At 36.3% G+C, this 21,539-nt stretch overlaps 1 long non-coding RNA gene across 1 annotated transcript; it reads right to left on the bottom strand.

Moving 5' to 3' along the window:
* Positions 1-16,908: 16,908 nt before the first annotated feature.
* LOC117626057 lies at positions 16,909-18,074 on the bottom strand. Its single transcript, XR_004585484.1, has 2 exons — positions 17,757-18,074; positions 16,909-17,154 (listed from the first exon to the last, which is right to left on the bottom strand). It is a non-coding gene; the product is annotated as an uncharacterized LOC117626057 (long non-coding RNA).
* Positions 18,075-21,539: the final 3,465 nt, after the last annotated feature.

The following is a 21,539-nucleotide window of genomic DNA, read 5'->3' on the forward strand; positions in this document are numbered from 1 at the left end:
AAGTTTTAAAATATAAAATAAAGAGTTTGTCAAATTATATATATATTTTTTACAGACACTTTATTTTATATTTTAAAAGCTTACAGGGTCAGAATGAATAATTGTGGATTCAACTGAATAGAGAAATAGCATGTGACGACCCTTTGATAGAGCAGCAAATGTGTACAACTCTTTCCTACTTGGTTGATGTAAATTCAAAGTTGTGATTGCCCATCCAACTTGTTGAGGGTAAACTTTGCAAGGAGATAAAAATAAACTTTGCATGCATCCAAGAAGAAGTACTTAAAGTAACTCACAACACTCTGTGCACATGTTAACGTTACCTAATATGGTTTTTGACGGGACCCGATCCTAATTCCACTTTGGAATTCGGACCGGACTCTATGCGTGTCCGACACCTGGCGAATGTCGGGCACAAAAGACCTTTTTACCCTTCCGGTTACAAACTACAATTCAAAACTTCCCTGGACTCCTACCGAAAATTCGGCAGAGTCTCCCCTGTAATTTGTTCAAACCCAAAAATTTCCACCTGTCAAACAAGCAAATATATTTACACCAACTGCCAGAATAAGTAAATAAAACATCCACCAATTCTGGTTCTCAACTCTAACCAGATATTAGAGCAGTTACTAATATTTACAAAAATTTAAGTGTTTTACAACAAAATCCTACGTTTCGTGGGTGGCGAGGGAGCTAGGAGAAGGCGCGGTGGTGGATTCCTGTGCACGTCTACTGCCTGGGGACGCAAAACATTTGAAAGTGTGAGTGGACCAAAAATAAGGTTCTCGAAACAATTTATGAACATAATAACCCCCACTGTAAAAACGATTATATAAGAAACTAGACTTTTTCCTATTCATTATATTCATACTGAAACTCAAAGCATTCTAATAAATATATATATATATGCTAAATGTCGAGAAAACTCGCATAAATCACTGTAATCATATTTGCATAAAAGAACTGAAATTCCTTTAAAACTACCACCTAGGTTTACCCCTGTAAATCCGTCAACTCCCTTGGCAGGTCTCGGCGACACACAGTCTATCCGAGCCGCAAACTGGCAGGATTCAGTGGACTATAGTCAGCCTGATCCGCTGGCAGGTCTCGGTGACACACAGTCAACTCGAGCCGCACTGGCAGGATTCAGGGGACCGTAGTCAGCCTGATCCGCAAATCCTGGCAGACCTCGGCGACACCAAGTCAAACCGAGCTGCAATCCTGGCACTCACGGTCCGAGCGTCCCCGAAACTCGTGAGGCAAATGTGAAGTGCACTGACAAAACTGAAAATAAACTAGATGTATGTCTGTAGACATCGGCATAACTGAGGGAATCACTGTAGTTGGGTACATGGTGGTTTAAAATAAAATATTTTAGAAAAGTCTGATAATTAACTGTATTTTAGCAAATCTGAATCTAAGCTGCTATTTCCTCTGATATAAGTCTCAAATTCTGCTTTTTATATTATTTTAGCATAATGAGCTAAGCAGCGTATAAATAAGATATTTAACTTCACAAACATGCTAGGAAAATCACAATGAATAAAACTTATTCAAGATAAAATAATGAAATTTATTTATATAACTCATTTATAAAAGAAAAGTCCACTCACTTCCTGTCCGAGCTAGCTAGACCTCTTGAAGGTCCCTCCTGAGGGTCGGTCTGGCCCCTGGTGCCTGATTAATCATGAATATTAAATTAATAAAATTGCTCAATAAAAGTATTAAATTAAAACCCTGACCCATGGCTCCTAGAAATGCGTGCACTCACTTTAAAGTCAATCATATGCCCACTTTAGCATTTTAGACGTTTAAAAGGGTCTTAAAAGACCTGAAGCTTTACTAAGCGATAAACTGTCGTATCGGTCAATCAGGAACCCCGTGGGCTCCATGACCTCCAATGGCCAATCTGGGATTCCCTAAGGTCCCTCACAGAGAAATACCCATATCCTGTTGGTTTGGCCCGAATTGGACGGTCGGATTGGCCACAATCGCGTAATCGCGTAATTTCCAAACCCTAGCCCCAGGGTTCGCGATTTCGGAGTATCCGGGACACCGATTCGCAATCCGTTGAATCCTACACGGTTCTGAAATTATGTAGAACAATATATCTCAAATTAAGTGCGATCCAACGGTTCAACAGTATTGAACCCGGGAATCGCACAATATGGAAAATCCGTTCGGGGTGGTCGGTGGCGGCGACTGGATCGAGTTGCAGACGGCAGCTCGCGCGCGGGAGGGAGGAGAGAGAGGAGAGAGAAACTGAGGGAGAAGAGAGAGAAGAGATAAAAATCTGACTTTTTGTCCAAATTACCGTTTTGCCCTTCACGGTATTTTGACCGTATTTTCTTCGTTACAACTCCGATTCGAGTCTACTCCGTGTCTACGGACTCGTTTCATCGTGCTCTACATAACGGCGTAAGTGGAATTGCCAAATTCTTTCTTGGTCAAAAAGTCAACTTTTCCCAATTAAAATATGGTGAGGGCAAGATCGTCCTTTTTCCAAAATAAAATAATAATTAATTAGGGATTTTTTGTTTTGTGGTATTACAGTTTTGTTCAACCTAAAACGTAGCTTTGTATTTTAGCATTGGATTAGATAGATTGTAAATATTCAAAGCACTTTAGTGGGCTCAACTATGTTTTGTATGGTGTATTTGGAGGCGTGTCACTATTGGTACTGTTAAGCTCAATATAAAATATGTAAATCAGATAGAAATGAAATGAAAGTCCTTTGCACCTTAAGGTAGGGGATTCAAAGCTTATTATAGTTTAGGGGTGTGTAGGTTCACGGCCCTGGTTGAGGTCAGCATAGAATCCTAACTCATTCTCAAGCAATTGTGCTCCCAATGGGGAACTGGTCTAGATTGATTTTTTTTCTATTCCTAAATTGATTAAGGACTTCAATATTCCTCTTGCATGAGGTAAGAACTCAAAGAACGAAATTTAACGAAAGCGATAAAGAATCTGATCAGATTGAAATAGCTTTAAATCGGATTGATTGGAGTACAATAAAACTTCTTACATAATCACAGTTGGAATCGGATGTCAACTGAAAATCATACCATCTATGGAAGAAGGCAGAGTAAAATAAACAAAAGATTCAATGGAGTTGTCAAGTGGAAACCCATAAATGAAAGCAAGAAAGATGTTGAGAAACTTGAGACCAAGTTGATCGAGTTGATATATATTTGAGAGATAGATTGGGTGTTCTCTTTTTGCCTTCAATTATTATAGTCCCTCCCAATTTCATAGTGATGGCAACCAAGTAGCGATGCCCAGATACTAGGAAACAACTTTCCTTAAATCACTACTGGAATTAAGCAGCCATGGATTTGCTTCAAAATGATGAAGTTGAGCTAAAATCCAACATTTTAAACGAGATTTGATTTTGTTTAAGTAGTAGTCTGAGTAGCATTTAATTCTCTCACCTAATCTGAATTTACAAGCTAGCCCATGTGAGAACTAGGGGAAAGCTTTTCGATGATTCTGTCCTTGCACACGTGGCCACCTTTTGGTCATTCCATTGGGTATTTTATTCAATCTGCAACCTTCCTTGGGCTAGAAAGATTATGGGCGTCAATTTTACCCCAAAAATGTGCCCCCGGATTTAACTAGCTTAAGACATAAGCTTGTTAAAATTTTCAATTAAAATCTCAAGTTGCCTTTCCTCGTGTCCCTCAATTTGCCATGTTGCCTCTCACGATTCATAAACAACCACTAGGCTAATGCTCGCTAAGCCTAGAATTAACTCGACTTCTTTTTGAAACTGAAGGCTCCCTTAGTCTTCTTCACCTTGCTCTACTTGTGAGTTCAAGAAAAAATCAAGCGATTTTGCAAAAGAAAATGCCCTAACGTCTCTTTGAGAGCTTTCATTATGCAACTCTCCTTTTCACTGAAATTTTAAACAATTTTTACTCAAAAATTTGACTCGGACTCATTGGCACCCAAAAGAGCTTCAAAGAAGGTGACTAAGCAACATGCCTGAACTACTGCAAAATCGGAGACGACACTAATTCCAGAATTCATTTCAGGCGATAATGTTGACATGCATCAGGAGTTATACTCAGGATCATTGAAAGGTACAACATTTTGAAAAACATTGTTGATGCAAAAAAAAAAATTGCACAACCAATCAAATTGCGTCAAACAAGTCAATCTATCTCTCATTTTGGTGGTTATATGGAAAAATGAGTGTAAGTAAGAGGAGGTTGATGGGCGGGAATGGCTTTAGGGGTTTCTTGAACCAGCTTTTGAAAGGGTCAAAAAGGGATCACCCTGTCTTAGCCCCCGGTTGGATACAATCATGCCCATAGCCCCCATCACTTAAACTTTTTTTTTTTTGGTGGTCTAAGTGGACTTTCATTCATAAGAAAAAGTTACAAATAAAGCCCAATATAACAAAGATCCAAAAGGCCCAAAACTAAACTAAACCCTAACAACTAAAACAAAACAAGAAAATGCAGCAGCCATGACATCTCTGCAACAAGAGAAGCAGCAGACATACATCTACAAACCATGGTCAAAACAAAACAACACACTTCTAAACCAACACTACAAACAATAACCCCAAATTCACTGGAACAAAGCCTTAAAATTGGTAAAACATAAAACCAGAAAATTCCCAATAATGCACTCCACTGCGATGCACTTTGCACTCATCGAACCCAAACTCGCATCCAAGAACAACAGCCACGCATTAGACGAATTTGAAGGCCTAAGCCAGCCCATAGCTAGCATAACCAACAAGAACCAATTCATGGAAGGTGGTGGTGCAAGGACTAGATTCGAAACTCTACCAATATTTCGATTAAGATTAAGATGCGAAGACGCGTGTTAATGATGAATAGCTGCAAACTTGGATTAAGATTGGAATGAGTGAGGAAGGAGAGAAGTATAGCAAATGATATGGGTGAGAGTAGTGGGGATCTGGGGGATGAGGACCATGGGGGTGAAAGAGGATGAAAAACCAATATAAGTGTTGGAGATTTCTATTAAATCATGAGCTAAAAGGGGTTGGGGAGGAAGGAGAAAACAGAAACACCAATAAAGAAAGGGCATAAAGACCTGAATTGAGATAGAGCTCACGGAAACGCCCATTATTGGTGGGAAATTGCCACTGACTCTCAAAATTGGAAGAGTGGTAGAGCACAAGGAGCCTTAACTTGGTTATCCACTTGGATAGATCAAATAAGAGTAGAAATGCAGTCCATGATAAAGTCTACCAATCTCTCATTAAATCCCAACCTCCATAGCACTATTGTTAGAAAAGACCACTCCACCCTATCATAAACTTTGAACACCTCCAACTTCATAATCATCTTTTTTGAACCGCTTCATCCCCTACATTTTACAGCATAGACACTTTGAAAAATTGTGAGAATATTGTCTGCGATCATCTATGAGGGAACAAAAATACTGTGAAATTTCGAAATCTTAATGAGTATAATTGGCTTCAATCTATTGACCAAAGTTTTGGATATGATCTTGTATAGTACATAAACTAATTGGTCGGTACCTTTTTATCCTCAAGTTCTTTAAAATAAAATAAAAATAATTCGAGTCATTTTCATTCGACTGTCCACCGAATTAATCATATAATGAAATGACCCCTAAACTACGAAAATACCAATATGGTATACGTGTTTGGTTGGAGAGAATGTACGTTTATCTTGTAAAGTTTATTGGAAGCTCTCAGCTTCATCTCAATCACAAGTTTTTTTTTTTTTTTGGGTCAAAATACCTCTATTACAAGTTGGAGAGAAACTCTTACAGTAATTTAGGGAATGATGCAAGCAAGTTTACTGTTATATAACCTGGTTCTCTATCTCTATGTCCAATTAAAAAAAAAATTGTTTGATCAATTTGTCCAAGATTTTGTTGCCTATTTCACAATCTAAATCATTGGGCTAGCCGTCACATCCATTTAATAATATTCTCATTTTTTCCAGCGACCTAACCCCACATTGGTTTTGGCATTCCTTATCATATGAGGTACATTGTATTGAGTTAATGTGACTCTAGAAAATCTAGACCATTTGTTCAGTGGTGACCTACAATAACAGTCACAAAGTCTTCATGGAGACTATGATTGAACCTTGGAATTTTGAGGTTGATGTGATTAGAAAACAAGAGTTAAGTCTCAAAAACTCCTTTTTGACCAATATCCATCTCTTGTAAACTGCGTACCTAATCTTAACTTCAAAGAATCGAGTGTTTTCACGAAACTTGGGATGATTAAGGATGCTTTCTGGTCTCTTGTTCTTCCTCTCAAAATGTGGTATATTTCTTTTAATCCTAATTATAAGTCGGGTATTAAAGAGAAAAAGGTTGTTCCATGAGATCATAATTTCAAACAATGGATTGTTCAAAGTCATATAATCTAATTAGGAACCTTAATCTATTTTCTATTACTGATTATTAAAATGTATAGCAGAAGTTGTTGCATAAGATGATGGCTCTCAGAAGAATTATGACCTATTAGGAATTATAAACGGGAAATGCGAGAGCCTTTGTACCTATAGGGAGATACAAAGAAGGAATTGTTGCTTATGCAGCAGTTTTAGGAGCAATGTCTGAAGAGGCTCATACCAAATCATGGTGACAGACATTATGCGATTGACAATGGGCTACTCCACTAAGTATCTGGTAAAGAAAACGCTTTATATTAGCATGCTCCAAGTGTCTGTTTTCTTCGACGACCTTAAAAAGTGTCTTGTTAAGATACTCGAACACAAGGTACATAGTGGATTTCTTCTTCATTTTATCCATCAAAGAAAAAAACGTCATCAAATCTAATAACGTCGTTTGTTTTCTGGTCCATAAATTGAGGCTTATGACAAAGATTGTGAATTTATTAGGACTGGGTCTTACAACACAGTTTACAAGGCCAAAGTCAATGATACTGACGACATTGTCGACATAAAGAAGATAAATCTTAACCTCAATCAAATAGCAGGCCTACATCCCAATGTTATTCGCAAGATCACACTTCTCTAGAGGATCTCCCTACACCTGAACATCGTCCGATTTGATGACATTTTTTGGATGATGGATAAAGGCGTAAAGAAACCCACTATGTACCTTGTGTTTAAGAGTTTTGACAAGACACTTTTTAAGCTCGTCGAAGAAAACAGCCGCATGAGTACCTACATGATGTTATTCGTGAGTCAAATCTAATAACGTCGTTTGTTTTCTGGTCCATAAAGGGTTATGACAAAGATTGTGAATTTATTAGGACTGGGTCTTACAACACAGTTTACAAGGCCAAAGTCAATGATACTGACGACATTGTCGACATAAAGAAGATAAATCTTGACCTCAATCAAATAGCAGGCCTACATCCCAATGTTATTCGCAAGATCACACTTCTCTAGAGGATCTCCCTACACCTGAACATCGTCCGATTTGATGACATTTTTTGGATGATGGATAAAGGCGTGAAGAAACCCACTATGTACCTTGTGTTTAAGAGTTTTGACAAGACACTTTTTAAGCTCGTCGAAGAAAACAGCCGCATGAGTACCTACATGATGTTATTCGTGAGTCACTTTTCTCCACATGATATCTCCACACCCTAACATGGTCCGATTTCATGACATTTTCTTCGATGAGCTTAAAAAGTATCTTGTCACACTACTCAAACACAGGGTATGTGTTTCTTCTCCCCTTTATCTATCAAAGAAAAAAAATGTCATCATATCAAATGATGTTCGGGTGTGGAGATCCCTAGATAAGAGTGACCTCGCGATTAACATTGAGATCTCCTCCTATTTTATTGAGGTTGGGATTTATCTTCTCTATTCCAACAACGTCATCTATATCTTTGACCTTGGCATTTCAACAACGTCGTTTGTTTTCTAGTTAAGAAATGAAGGCTTACGACAAAGATTGAGAATTTATTGAGGTTGGGTCATACGACACAGTTTACAAAGCCAAAGTCAAAGATATATATGACGTTGTTGCAATAAAGAAGATAAATCTCGAGCTTGATCAAATAGAAGCCCTACATCTCGGTATTATTCGCGAGGTCACTTTTCTCCAGAAGACCTCCCCGTACTTGAACATTGTCTGATTTGATAACGTTTATTCGGTGATGGATAAGAGAGAGAAGAAACCTACAATGTACCTTATCTTCAAGTATCTTGACAAGACACTTTTTAAGCTCATCGAAGAAAATGGTCGTTTGGGTCATGTTTATATAAAGCGTTTTCTTCGATTTGATCAACATGGGAGTCACTTTCCTTTTGGACAGTATATTTCCATAGATGGTGTCACGTCCCAAAATCGAGACACGTGACCGCGATACGTATCTTGAGGATCCCAAAAAATATAACACCTAGATCCAAGGGGTATACTCTCAAGATTCCCAAAATATGCGAAGCCTTTTAATTAAGTAAAACGAGTTGGGTCAGAGTTGTAAATAATAACCGAAAAATGGATAAAACATTATATAAACTTTATTAATGAGAAACCAACCCAAAGGTCAAGCAAGAGTATGTGATATGTTCCATTTAATTTCACATGATTTCATATCCTTTTTACTTAGTTTTGTGAATTAATTTGGAATAAAAATGCTGAGTTTAGTTGGTTTTTCAGATTATGAGCCACGAAATGTATCAAATTCGCCAAATATTCATTGTAGCAAAGTTTGATATGATTCAATTGGATATGCAAGGCAAAAGTTTGTCCATGAATATTTTCATAACTTTTGAAGACTGTAAAGGTGCCTAATTTTAATTAAACAACTCAGCATAAATCAATTCCCGGAGAATACTGAGTAAGCTGGGGTATTTTGGCCATAACTCACTCATATAACATTGGATTGAGGCACACCATATCTGGCTGAAAAGAAGACATCCAGAGCTTTCCAAAAAGTGGTCGTAAGTAATTTTTCGAGTCATAAAGGTGTCCAAATCACATTCTCAATGAGGATCACTTGCAGTTTCCTGGAGGTTTTAGGAAACTTAGTTTAATTACCTTTTCTAGTTAGGAACTGACTTGGAAATCAAGTCTTCATGTAAGGCCACTTGTTTAGGCCCATTCTAACTAGGTTTTAGAATCTTTTACGAGGGGAGGTTGTGGGGGCTCAAGAGGGACACTGGAAATTTCAAACTTCAACCGTGGAGCAAGGAAGAGTGACCGTGCCTCTAAACTCTAAGGGTTTTTCTTATCTCGTTCTCTATGTTTTATTTTTGCTTTGTTACCATGATTATGAGTAACTAATTTTCTTTTACTAAGACACAATGTAACCCTTTTCTAATTATTCAAAGCTTAGTTATGTCATACCATTAGAATTTCCATGTTGTTGAAATTTAATCACTGTGCTTTTTTTTCTTAACTAATGATCTTGATGCTTAGCTACCATCTAGGTTTTTGGTTAAGTAATTTGATGCATGTTAGGGTATACACCATACCTAATATGAGTTTTGCATCTTGTGATTAAATTCATGAATGTGCCTAAGGTAAACACCATACTCTTAGGGCTTTGTGTGAAGTTCTCATTGAACCTAAGGTCTTTTTATATGTTTATATTTATGCCTCTTGCCAAGGATAAATGGCGTGTTAGAAGAAGTGGTTAATTGCTGTGAAAAGAGTTAATCATAATTTTGAAGAACTAATCATCAACACAACTTGAGAAATTTGATAGTATGCATGCTAAGGTTTGGATAAGAGGAATTGTGGTGAAATTGTTGTCTTGGTAAACTTCCTTAAAATCCTTCACAAACTTATTTAGTTCATGTTTTTCTTCGTTATCTTGTCTTTTAACTTTCCTGTTTTCAACGTTCTTTTAAAGGAAATCTTTCAAAACCAACTTTCAAAACTCCTCTATTAAGTTTTAGTTGAGTCATTAGTTGTAAGTTTATTAATTAGGGTGTCTAGAGTAATTTAGGATTTAAATTAGTTCATAATTCACAACAACTTGATAATTTATTCAGTCTCTGTAGGAACGACCTTGTAGTTGCCTTGGCTATATTGCATTAACCTTGTGCGCTTGCAAGTTTATTTCTTCAATTTAACTATCTAATTTTCATGTAGTGAAATTATACATCAAGTTTTTGGCGCCGCTGCCGGGGACTGAGTTTAATTCTTTGTGTTGTGTGATTTTAGCTTTGGTCTTTATTTCAGTTGCTTGTCGTCCCTTTTATATTTGTGTTATTGTTTTACTTTATTGTATTTGTTTGATTTATTCTCTTTTATTATTTCCTTCGTTATTATTAACTATTTTTTTTGGTTTGTTGTCTTGGTTGATCTCAAATATCTGCCTGTTGCATGCGTGTCCGGGAGCTCTGTCACATCAACCAACGAGCATTTGTTACTGTTTTCGAGTCTGACATAGAGTCAATGGCAGCCAACACTAAGCCTTTGAAGGAGTATTCACAGCTCCATAATTTTAGAAAAGCCTTCATGTATCACATTTCCTGAAATTAATGATGTTTCGTTTGAGCTGAAATCCAGCACCGTTGGTCTTCTTCCTTCGTTCTATAGTAAATCAAATGAAGATCCCAACATTCATATTAAGGATTTTTACATAGCTGTGGTACGGTTCATATCAAGGAGAGTTTCACAAGAAATAGTGCGCCTGAGATTGTTCCCCTTCACTCTCAAAGACAAGGCCAAGTTATGGTTCACCTCTTTTCCTGCTGGATCCATCACATCATGGGAAGAACTTGCTCAAAAATTCATGTTGAAATTTTTCCTTGCCTCAAAAACATTGCTACTTGGGAAGGAAATCACGAACTTTGAACAAAAACCTCAAGAATCTTTTCATAAGTGTTGGGAGAGATTTTGTTATCTACTACAACAATGTCCTTATCATGGAGTGGAAACTTGGATGCAAAGTGCAGATCTTTTACCAAAGACTAACCTTAGCTAGTAGAAATAATGTCAATGCTGCGTGTGGAGGACTTTGAGTGAGAAAGATATGAAGAGTGCTTCAAAACTTTTGAGAGAATTGGTGCCAACTCTATGCAATGGGGAGATGACATATTCACAAGGAAGATTAGTGTGCATAATGTCGATATAAATCCTAGAGTTGCTTCAGCATCTCAAGTATCCAACTTGGAAAAGAAGCTTGAAAATTTCATGCAGTCAATGACCAGCTTTGTTTCTCCTTCCTCTATTTGTGCTATTTGCTCTGATAATTCTTATCCAACTAATAGTTGCCCTTTGAGTGATCTTACGCAGGAGAATCCGTTTGTTCTTCTTGTTAATTGTGGACAGTTCAAAGTATAGTGAAATTTCAATTTTGAATTTGATATTCATAGGTGAGTTTAAAGGTTTGAACATGCTTCCATTATGAAATCTAGGATGAAATTTGAAATCACAGTTATTTACTTTGGATTTGTGGATTAGTCATATGCTTCACCTTGAGACTTTCACATGCACACCAACATTCTTGCAAGGAGTTAAATGAGTTTTAAGTATACTCATCCTTTATTTTGTAAAATATAGGACTAGTTAACATTTAAGTAAAAAAAAAAAAAAAAGGTATATCATATTGAAAGTGACCAAAGAAGTCACATCCCTATGCAAAATCAAAGTACAATTCAACGAAGCTATGGTGAAAATTGAAGTGAACTAAAAGCTAAAAGTCAGAAATTACATACAATCCTTTTCAACTCGAGTGAGTAAGTCCTTTGGGATGTCTTCACATTTTGTGCCTTAAAGTCATTTGATTTGGGAGTCACTAACCTAAAGCTCGTTACATGGGTTGATTAGAAAGCTTGTTCCGAATAAATAAAAAATGCCTTTGCTAGTCGTATGCTAGGTAGTCCCGTGTTTTATAATATAAGAGGTGCTGCATACTTGAGATTGGTTTAATTTTCTGCGTTTGTGTTGGCCTCACACTACACCAAGAAATGCATGTGAGTTCTTTACTCATCTTTTATAAATCTCTTTGATTGTTTGAATTAATTGTTTAAAATTTTGGAAGTTTGTTCTTTCTTTTAAACTTTTCTATGAGTTGAGAATTCTGATTTGTGTTCCAATGTGCTTTCGATTGATTGCAATTGGCGAGGAGAAATGGCGAGGAGAAAAATTGAACTAAGACTAACACTTTTGGTTTGTACGAAGAAGAGTCTTGTGTGTCATGTGTTTTCTATTTCTTTTCGTATGTTTCCTTTTTTTCTTTCTTCGTTCTTTATTTTTTTTTTGCTCGAGGACTAGCAAAATTCAAGTTGGTATGCTCACACAACTTTCCCAAATGTTTTCTGGCCGCCCAAATATGCTTGTCTGACAATCGATCACTTAAAGGCCAACTACCCTACCAGTCATAAAATATGACCAACTTGCCTGGTATGGTAGCGAGAATGTCCATTTATCGGCTAACCTCGTCGACTAAACCACACACAAAGGTATTGGTAAAGTATGTTCACGTAACCCCTCCGGAGGTTTAGGGGATCGAAACCCAGGGAAAATGCTATGCCCCTTCACTCTCAGGTCGTTAAGGATAATGCCCGCATGCATATACCCTTCAAAACTTTGGAAATCTAATGCTAAGCATCTATATGGCATCCAAAAACAATGTACCTTTTGCACACAATAATATTTACTACGTCATACACACTAGGGCAGGGATTTTGTCCCAAGAAACCGACCGAATCAACACGAAAATTTATGTAAAAAAATCGGCCTTTGTGGCGTCGGTCAGTATTGGGCAAGTATTTTGGGCCTAGCTGATTAACTCGGTTGTCGAAGTGGTTATCAATTTTGAGAACCGTCGGTATACCGAACCGACTTGATATAATTAAAATTATATATTTTCTAATTATATTTATATATACTATTAATGTAAACAATTGATTCTTATTAATAAAAAAAGCCCCCGAATAATCTGGACCGTCCAATTCTCCTCACCCTAATTGTCTATTTCTTCTCTCAATATTTGTCATTCAATGCCTCAGTCACCTCCTCACCCTCCCTCTCTCTCTCTCTCTCTCTCTCTCTCTCTCTCTCTCTCTCTCAGATCAATCGATGCCTTGAAGCAACTCGACGACGAAATCAACACCACGCCTCGCCACCTCTCCAAGTCGTCGTCATCCCCCAACCTCAATCAATCTCCATCTCTCCCTCTCTGTTCCTCTCTCTCTCTCTCTCTCTCTCTCTCTCTGTCAATTTTTCCCTATTCGTACCTCTCTTGCCAAAGACGCCTCCTCCACTTGCAAACAGACATAACACAAGAAAGGTAAGTAATTTTGGGTTCGATTTTGAGTTTCTTTCTAGGAATTTCGAATTAGGGTTTGGAATTTTAGGCTTGGGGCTTTCGGGTTTGGGGTTGTGATTGCAATTGGTTTCAATTTGAGCATTTCTATTGTGAATTTGTGATATTTTAACCTTTTTTCATGGATTTAATTGATAGACATTGGAAAAAAAAAAGAAGGCAGTTGATAGTCTTGTGGTTATTGCTTTGCTAGGGTGAATTGAGGCAGGTATTGAAAATTTTAATTTGTTTATAATTTGTTTTATGTTGTTTTATGTTTTTGAAAATATGTGTTTGATGTTTTCATCTCTGTTTTAGGTTTTTTAAGTTGTTTAGAATTTGATTTAGGTTTTTTAAGTTGTTTAGAATCTGATTAAGGTTGTTTTAACTTATTTAGAATATGTTTTCATATGTTTGGCTATGATTTATATAGTTTTAAGTATGTTTTTCTATATGAAATGTTATAGCTGGCTGTTGGTTAGGGTTTTAAATTTGCATTTGCTTTCTCTGAATTTTTTTGGAATGGTTACAATTATGTTTTAGCTGGCTGATTAGTTAGGATTTTGTTTGATTTATTATGTATGATAGGAAAATGGAGTCTAGCCAATCAAACACACTTAATGCCTCAATTAGTGCACCTACAATTGAACCCCAAATACAACCCCAAGCCCAACCACAATCTCAAACACAACCTCAAACACAATCGCAAACACAAGGCAAATATGAAGAAGTTGTGTCATCATCTCATTTAGGAGGGAAGAGGAAACCGAATAAGAGTATGGTGTGGGATCACTGTACAAAAATTAGAAAGAAGGATGATACGAGGTTTGAGAGAATAATTGGGGTTTGCAATTATTGCAAAGCAGAGATGCCGGTGAATCCCAAGAGAAATGGGACAACCGGGTTGAAAACCCACTTAGAAAGGAGATGCAAGGTATCTCTTATCTATGAAAAAGGTAATGCAAACCAATCGATACTAGCACAAGGGGAGGCAAGTAGTGCTTTGGTGCCTCACACCTTCAATCAAGTAAGATCGGAAATGAAGTGTGTGAAGTACATCATCAAGGATGAAATCCCTTTTAGGGCAGTGGAGGGGACGAGGTTTAGGGAATTTATCTATGATCTTCAATCTAGATTCATGATCCCTAATAGGAAAAAGGTTGCTAAGGGAGTGTGAGATTTGTTCTTAGTTAAGAAGACTAAGATTATGAGTATGATAAGTGATCAAAGAGTAAGTATCACAATCGATACTTGGACCTCTATCCAAAACATCAACTACATAGTAGTCACCGCTCATTTCATGGATTATGAATGGAAGTAGCATAAGAGGATAATAAATTTCGTTAAGATCACAAGTCACAAGGGTGATGACATTGGGAGGGGTTTAGATGCTTGTTTGAATAGTTGGGAGACAAAAAAAGTGTTTAGTATTACGATTGATAATGCTAGTGCAAATGATGGGGCAGTGAAGTATATGGCCAAGAGGTTTAAGTCATTGAACACTCTTATGCTTGACGGAAAATATTTGCATATGAGGTGTGCTTGTCACATTCTTAATTTGGTTGTTAAGGATGGGTTGAAGGAACTTTCTAGCTCAATTGAGGGAATTAGAAATTGTGTGTAGTACATAAATTCTTCACCATCAAAGTTGGATAAGTTTAGGGATTTTGCCATTTTAGAGAGTATGGATAATATGGCAAACATTCCCTTGGATGTGGCAACAAGGTGGAATGTCACTTATAAGATGCTTGTTGGTGCATTTAATTATAAAAATGTGTTTGCTAGGATGGCAGACGAGAATGCTCCATTTGTTGCTTACTTTAATGAGCTTGAGAGGGATGGGAAAAAAAAAAAAAAAAACCCTTGTGAAAAGAGTTGGGCCACCAACTGAGTCGGATTGGGAGAATGCACAAGCCTTCGTGCATTTTCTTAAAGAGTTTTATGAAACCACCCTAAAGTTTAGTGCCACCAAAACTTGTATATCCAAAATCATGTTTACCGAATTAGTTGGGTTACAAGTTGAGATTGAAAGAAAAATTAAAGATGAGGGGAATGAAACTTTGCAAAAGGTGGCTTCTTCAATGAAGCTCAAGTGTGATAAGTATTGGGGTAGCTTTGAGGGTGTCAACAAACTTGCGTTTATAGGGAATGTGTTAGGCCCTAGATGGAAGCTTGCCTTGCTCAAGATTAGCTTTTACAATCTTGAATCAGAACCTTCAAAGGTTGAAACTATTGGGGATGAAGTCAAACTTGCCTTGCTTACTTTGTATAATGAGTATAAAGGGGTTGGTACCTTGGGTCCTCTACAAACACTAGATGAGGGGGATAAGGAAGGTTTGGAAGATGCGCTTGATGGTGATGATGCTCATTCTCAAATGTTAAGGGAGATGTTGCTTTAAAGGAATGAGGAACAACAAATGGAGATCTCTAATGAAGTTGATAAATACTTTGCCGATCCATTTGAAAACCCAATGAACAAAAAGTTTAACATTTTGAATTGGTGGAAAGGGAATCAATCAAGATATCCAATCCTTTCCAAGTTTGCCAAGGACATATTTGCAATCCCTTCCTCTACGGTTGCTAGTGAGAATGTCTTTAGCCTAGGCAAAATGATTGTGGATCCTTTTAGAATCTCCTTGACTCCAAAAATGGTAGAAGCATTAGTGTGTACTCATGATTGGCTTAGGGCGGATGAATTTAACTTATACAAGGAACCAACGGATGAGGAAATTACTTTTTATAAAGAACTTAACGACATTCAAGCAAGTAAGTATTTCAATTATTTATCTTTAGATTTTATTGATGCTTTGATGGTTTAATGCTTCTTCTAATATGTACATTTTCTTATATTTTTTTTTTCATGTAGTGGCCACTAAGGCTCAAGGTGGTAATGCTCAAGTTTCAACTTCAACAAGCATTTTGCCTCCTCCAACTCCATCACATTTGTAATGCTCAAGTGAAGTGCCTATTTTTCTTTGGGTTGTAAACTAATTAAAACTTCTTCTTTTGTTTGGGTTGTAAACTAATTAAAACTTACACTTTTTCTTTTTGGGTTGTAAACTAATTCAAACTTCTTCTTTTATTGGGTTGTAACTTGTAACTTAAGTTTAACTATGTCGTACTTTCACTTTGGATTTGGATGTTTAGTCACTACAAAACTGAATGCCTTTAGCGAGGGCGGTTTGTGGTTGAAAAAGGTCTTTTGCCGTCAGAAATACCCTTTTTCGACGGCAAATTATCGTCGGAAGTCGTCGGAAAAACGACGGTTGGAAATAGTTTTTTTCCCACCACTTCGTCGGAAATAATGTATTTCCAACGGCCATGTTTCGTCAATATTGCTTAAATTTTCATCGGAAATAAGTTTTCAAAACGACTATACAAATTCATTTCCAACCAGAAATCCGGTCGCAAATACTTATGCAACTATCGAAAATAGTTTTTTTATCGAGATCTTTTGTTTTGCGACACTATATTTTCGACCAATGGCTATTTGTCAAAAATAGTATTTCTGACCCTAAATTACTATTTGTGATCAATATAATTTGTCGGAATTGTGCATTTCCAACATAGAAGTGTGTCGAAAAAAATATTTTTCCGACTACATTTAGAGCAATTATCAAGAGTAAAAAGTTGTCAGAATATATGAATATTTTGTAAAAGAAAAAAAAAATTCCAATGAGAAATTGTTGTCCCAAAAATAATATATATTATCATTAATAAAAGACCAATATAATAAATTCCAAAAACTCATTACAATCCTATATCATTAGTAAACATTTTCAATATCCCAAAGTAAATCTAAACTCTTATGGTGCTTCTATGTTAAGATAATAGTTCATCTTTAAGTCATTGAAGAGGTGGGCAAGGTACGGGTCTCCACACGAGGAAAAAAAAGATGCTTCTCTAATTGTGGCGAGTCATTCAACTTGATTGACACTGCTGCTTCTCTATTGCTGCAAGGATTTTCAAAAAAGCAAAAAAGAATTTCATGTTAATAGGCCTCCAGTACTTTGAAAGAAAGGATTTTCATGTTACTTGGGTGATACAAACCTCATACCCAAATTACCAGAAGCTAAAAGAACTCAAGAAGCTATGTTGTACAAATATTAAGCCAATACCCAGATAACAAACAATACACAGGCCTTAAGAGAATGATGAAGAATGAAAGTCATTGAGCGTGTTAACCTAAGCAAAGTCTATCAAATCCAACTAATAACGTTTCAATGGCATAGGCAAGTTTAAGATTTGAATGCTAAATTCAGTTCCTCTACAAGTTACGCACAAAGAAGCAGTTTAACATTTGCAATACAGTGGCAGCATAGTTCAAGAAATGGAGCACAAAGTGATTGGCATATAAAAGCTAATTACATATGTTCACCAAATCTGAGAACACAAATAAGAGGAATACATGAAACCAAACCTTTGCAAGAGAAACAAACAGCCCCAGGAAAACAGAACAGCAACCCAGGCCAACAGAGAAGGGGAAATAAATGCAGATGTATTTTTCCTGATGAAAGTCAACCAAATACTACCAATCTGGAAAAGAAGAACATACCTAGAAATCAATTAACCCAAAATCCAATTGTTGTTCCCTTGAGCCATAGAAAACACCTGCACAAATTCAATTTATCGTTAGATTCAAAAGGAAACACCACATGCCTTGAAAATCGAAAGACAATTTCGAAATACCCAAAATCCACATGATCATTTATACCAACAACAAACAAAAAAAACCAGAGACATGAAAAAGAGAACTGAAATCTAACTAATTGAGACAGAGGTGAGATCATGAGAGAGACGGAGAGGGTGAGATCGTGCGAGAGAGACAGAGACATAGAGAGGCAGATGAAGATGCGGAGAAGAAGATGAGGTTGAGAGAGAGAGAGAGAGAGAGAGAGAGAAGCAGGTGGCTGAAGATGCGAGGTGAGATCGTTCCTTGAAAAAGAGAACTGAAATCTAACTAATTGAGAAAGAGGTGAGATCGTGAGAGAGACAGAGAGGGTGAGATTGTGAGAGAGAGAGAGACAGAGGCAGTGAGAGGCAGACGAAGATGGATGAGATGAGAGAGAAACGCAGAGGAAGAGTGAGTGTTGGGCGGCTGCTAGGTTTTCGAAATTGCCCATTTTTCACTTTGGCTGGAGAAGAACGGGGAAATTTGAGTTTTGGCTGGAGTTATTTGGCGGTCAATGAAAAATGAAAGAGTTCCTCCCCTCACCAATCCCCAAATTCAAAAAAATATAATAAATAAATTTAAAATCAGAAACATACACTAATAAAAAAAAATTTAAATAAAAAAATAAAAAATAAAAAATATATATATATATATATTTGTTTATTTCACATTAAAAAAAAAAAGAGAAAATATGGGACTACATTCATTTAAAACAACAACAACAACAACAAAATCTACCATCTTCAACAGCTTTTGATTTTCTTCTTACAATATTTCAAACTGATGTTGATTCGTCTCCACTGTCTTTGCTCTCTCCTTCTTCAAACTCCTTATAACACGCTGCCATTCTTCAACAAATTCCGCTCTGCAACCAACTAAGCTCTTAGCACCTGTACTTCATGGGATTTCACAATAAGGTGATGCCCCACACTTGCGATAGATGCCGCACTTTACACGCTCAGTGCCATGGCATCACTCACGACTCAGTGCTGCTAACTAAACATTCAGTTTAATTCAAAACAATGTAAAACTTTCCATATCATAACTAGACATATAGAACTTCATCATATAAAAAATTTGTTCAATTCGATGTTAAGGAATCATGTCAAACATTGAATTCGAAATAGACTAAGTTACAGACTTTTCTGTTTTTCTACAGCATAACACTAATTTGAAAAAGTTACCATAAATTCAATTTAACTATGATTTACATGAAACAAGTTTTCAAAGGTTCATTGAGATGTCTATTTTCATATAACAAAAGTAGGTGTTTTAAAACTTCGTGATTTCCGCTTCATGTTTTCTGGCTTTCCACCTCGAGCTACACACCCTGTTTTATGGCTTTTCACCTCGACCACTTAATTAGGGAAAAAAAAAAAAAGGAAGAAAAAGACTTGTGAAATTCTACTTTTTTTTAAAAACAGCTTGTAGAAACATTATAAATATCACATAGTATAGCATATAATCACAAACTTGTATGTAGCATAGTGGATAAAGCCTTGGAAAGGAATGAAAGTGGCACGAGTTCGAAACCCCTTGTTTGTGTGTTGAATTCTCCATTTTCTTTCATTCTTTAGCGGGTTGGCAGGTATTTAATTTGTTATGATTATTTTAAGAGTCATTTTTGACGACCGCTAATTCTCCTCGTAAATATAACGGCATTACCAAGCGACCATATTTCTCCTCGGAAATAGTCAAACAATTCCAACGGCATGAGAAGCCCCTCGGAAATAATCATCTCATTTCCGACAAACAAATTGTTTGTCGTTAATAAAGTTGGAGCCAAGTTTTCCCGCCAAATAAATTACATTTCCGACGACCATAAAGACTTTTTTCAAGGGCCGTTCCTTTGTCGGAAATAAATTCCAGCCCCATAACATATTTCCAACGGACAACAATTTTTCGTTGGAAAAAACACTTTTACCGAGGGAAATTGGGGGCCCTCGGAAAACATTGGTTGGTAATGAACCTTTTTTTTGTAGTGAGTTTAGTTTTAGGCATCAATTTATGTTTTGAGCATGTTTAAATGTAGTTTTACAAAAATTAGGCTTAAATTTCTTATTTTATCATGTTTGCCCAAGTATCTGTCGAAAACAATCCTTAAAACATTGCCCTACAAAATTGGGTTAAAAACTGCATTCAAATCTCAAATTGCAGTCCAGAAAATGTAAAGTGGGCTAAAAAGTTTTGGTCAAAAAAGGCCAATCTGTTTGTTTCGGTAGGCCCACCATCGAACCGGCCCAACCGCTACTTGCGATATTGCCGACAGTCAAAGAACCGACTTCAAATCGGTCGACGGCAGTTTTAATTTTTGATAAATCAATTACCATCTAGTAGGAGTAGCACTATCATAATCTAAGCAATAAGTGCCACATTAATTAACATCAATTTTAAGTGCATGCCATTTTGTCATAAGTTTTTTATAACAACAATATCCCAATTAGATCCATAGAATTTCAACTATATGGGATTTGTTCCCCACAGATCATCATGAAAATGAATAATTATGGCTTATCAGGTGATTAACATGCATTCTTATTGGTTCATTGGGTGTATTTTATATTCTCTCTCTAGAAGAAGACGGATCTTGACCTCCCAAAGCGTTATAACCAATAACATCAAATGTGGTTGAAATGAGCGAAAGGAATTGACCTGAATATTCCTTTCATAGAGAACATGATGAAGTCATACTATTAATGCTTTTCGAATATGGCATTTGAAATATTCAAACTATTATCTTTTTAAATCTTAGATATCATCAGTACATATTTTAAGCTATGTTGATCTACAATACAAGTAACCAATGCATGTTCATATAAATAAATAAAAAATAAAAAAACCATGCAAGTAACCCATCAGCCATCAGAAGGTCTATTCTCTAAAAGCAGTTTGTGGGTTAATAATATTCAGACTCAACGTATATGTACATATAACGTATTAATATTAATACAATGTTAATCACTGGTTCAGTCTCATTTCAAAACGTAATTTTATGATATGAATCGTTCATTTACATTCAAGGATATCCATTCATATAATCCTTACACTATTGTTGGTTGATTATAGGACTAACTATAATGGCTCAAGACGAACATATTACTTTTTTTTCTTTTTCTTTTTTGAAATGGGGGAATAAACACACAAAATTAAATAACAGAGACAGTATAAGTTCTACAAACATATTACTTTCAACTTAACTAAAACAAAAAAACAAAAAACAAAAAATAAAGAACACATAATTAACAATTTGAGACTTGGGAAGAAAAAAAAAATTGATTAAAGAAATTGATTGGATTCATCAATTAGTTAACTTGTCCTTGGGTTAAAAGAATATTCCAGAATTCTTCTTTTGAAAATACACTTGATTCATGTTCATTCTGAATCTTTCTCTATACACAAATAATGGAAGAAGCTTGATGAACTCGTAGAAATCAATTAAAACACATGATTTGAAAATAGGGCAATACTAAAAATATACGAAACTTGTGTCAAATTAAGCTGCCTAAAAAGCGTACGTGGCGGTCATTCATTTGCCGGGGCTCCCCGTGATACTTGGCATGCTCTATAATTACGTGCTACACAATAAACGCGGGTATAAGTATTAAGCCTTCAGGGCTAGTTTACTTGCATAATTGCATTTACATGTTTTTTTTTTTTCCTTGATTA

This window comes from Prunus dulcis, chromosome 4, assembly GCF_902201215.1.
Source record: "Prunus dulcis chromosome 4, ALMONDv2, whole genome shotgun sequence".
In the NCBI taxonomy this organism is placed as follows: Eukaryota; Viridiplantae; Streptophyta; class Magnoliopsida; order Rosales; family Rosaceae; genus Prunus; species Prunus dulcis.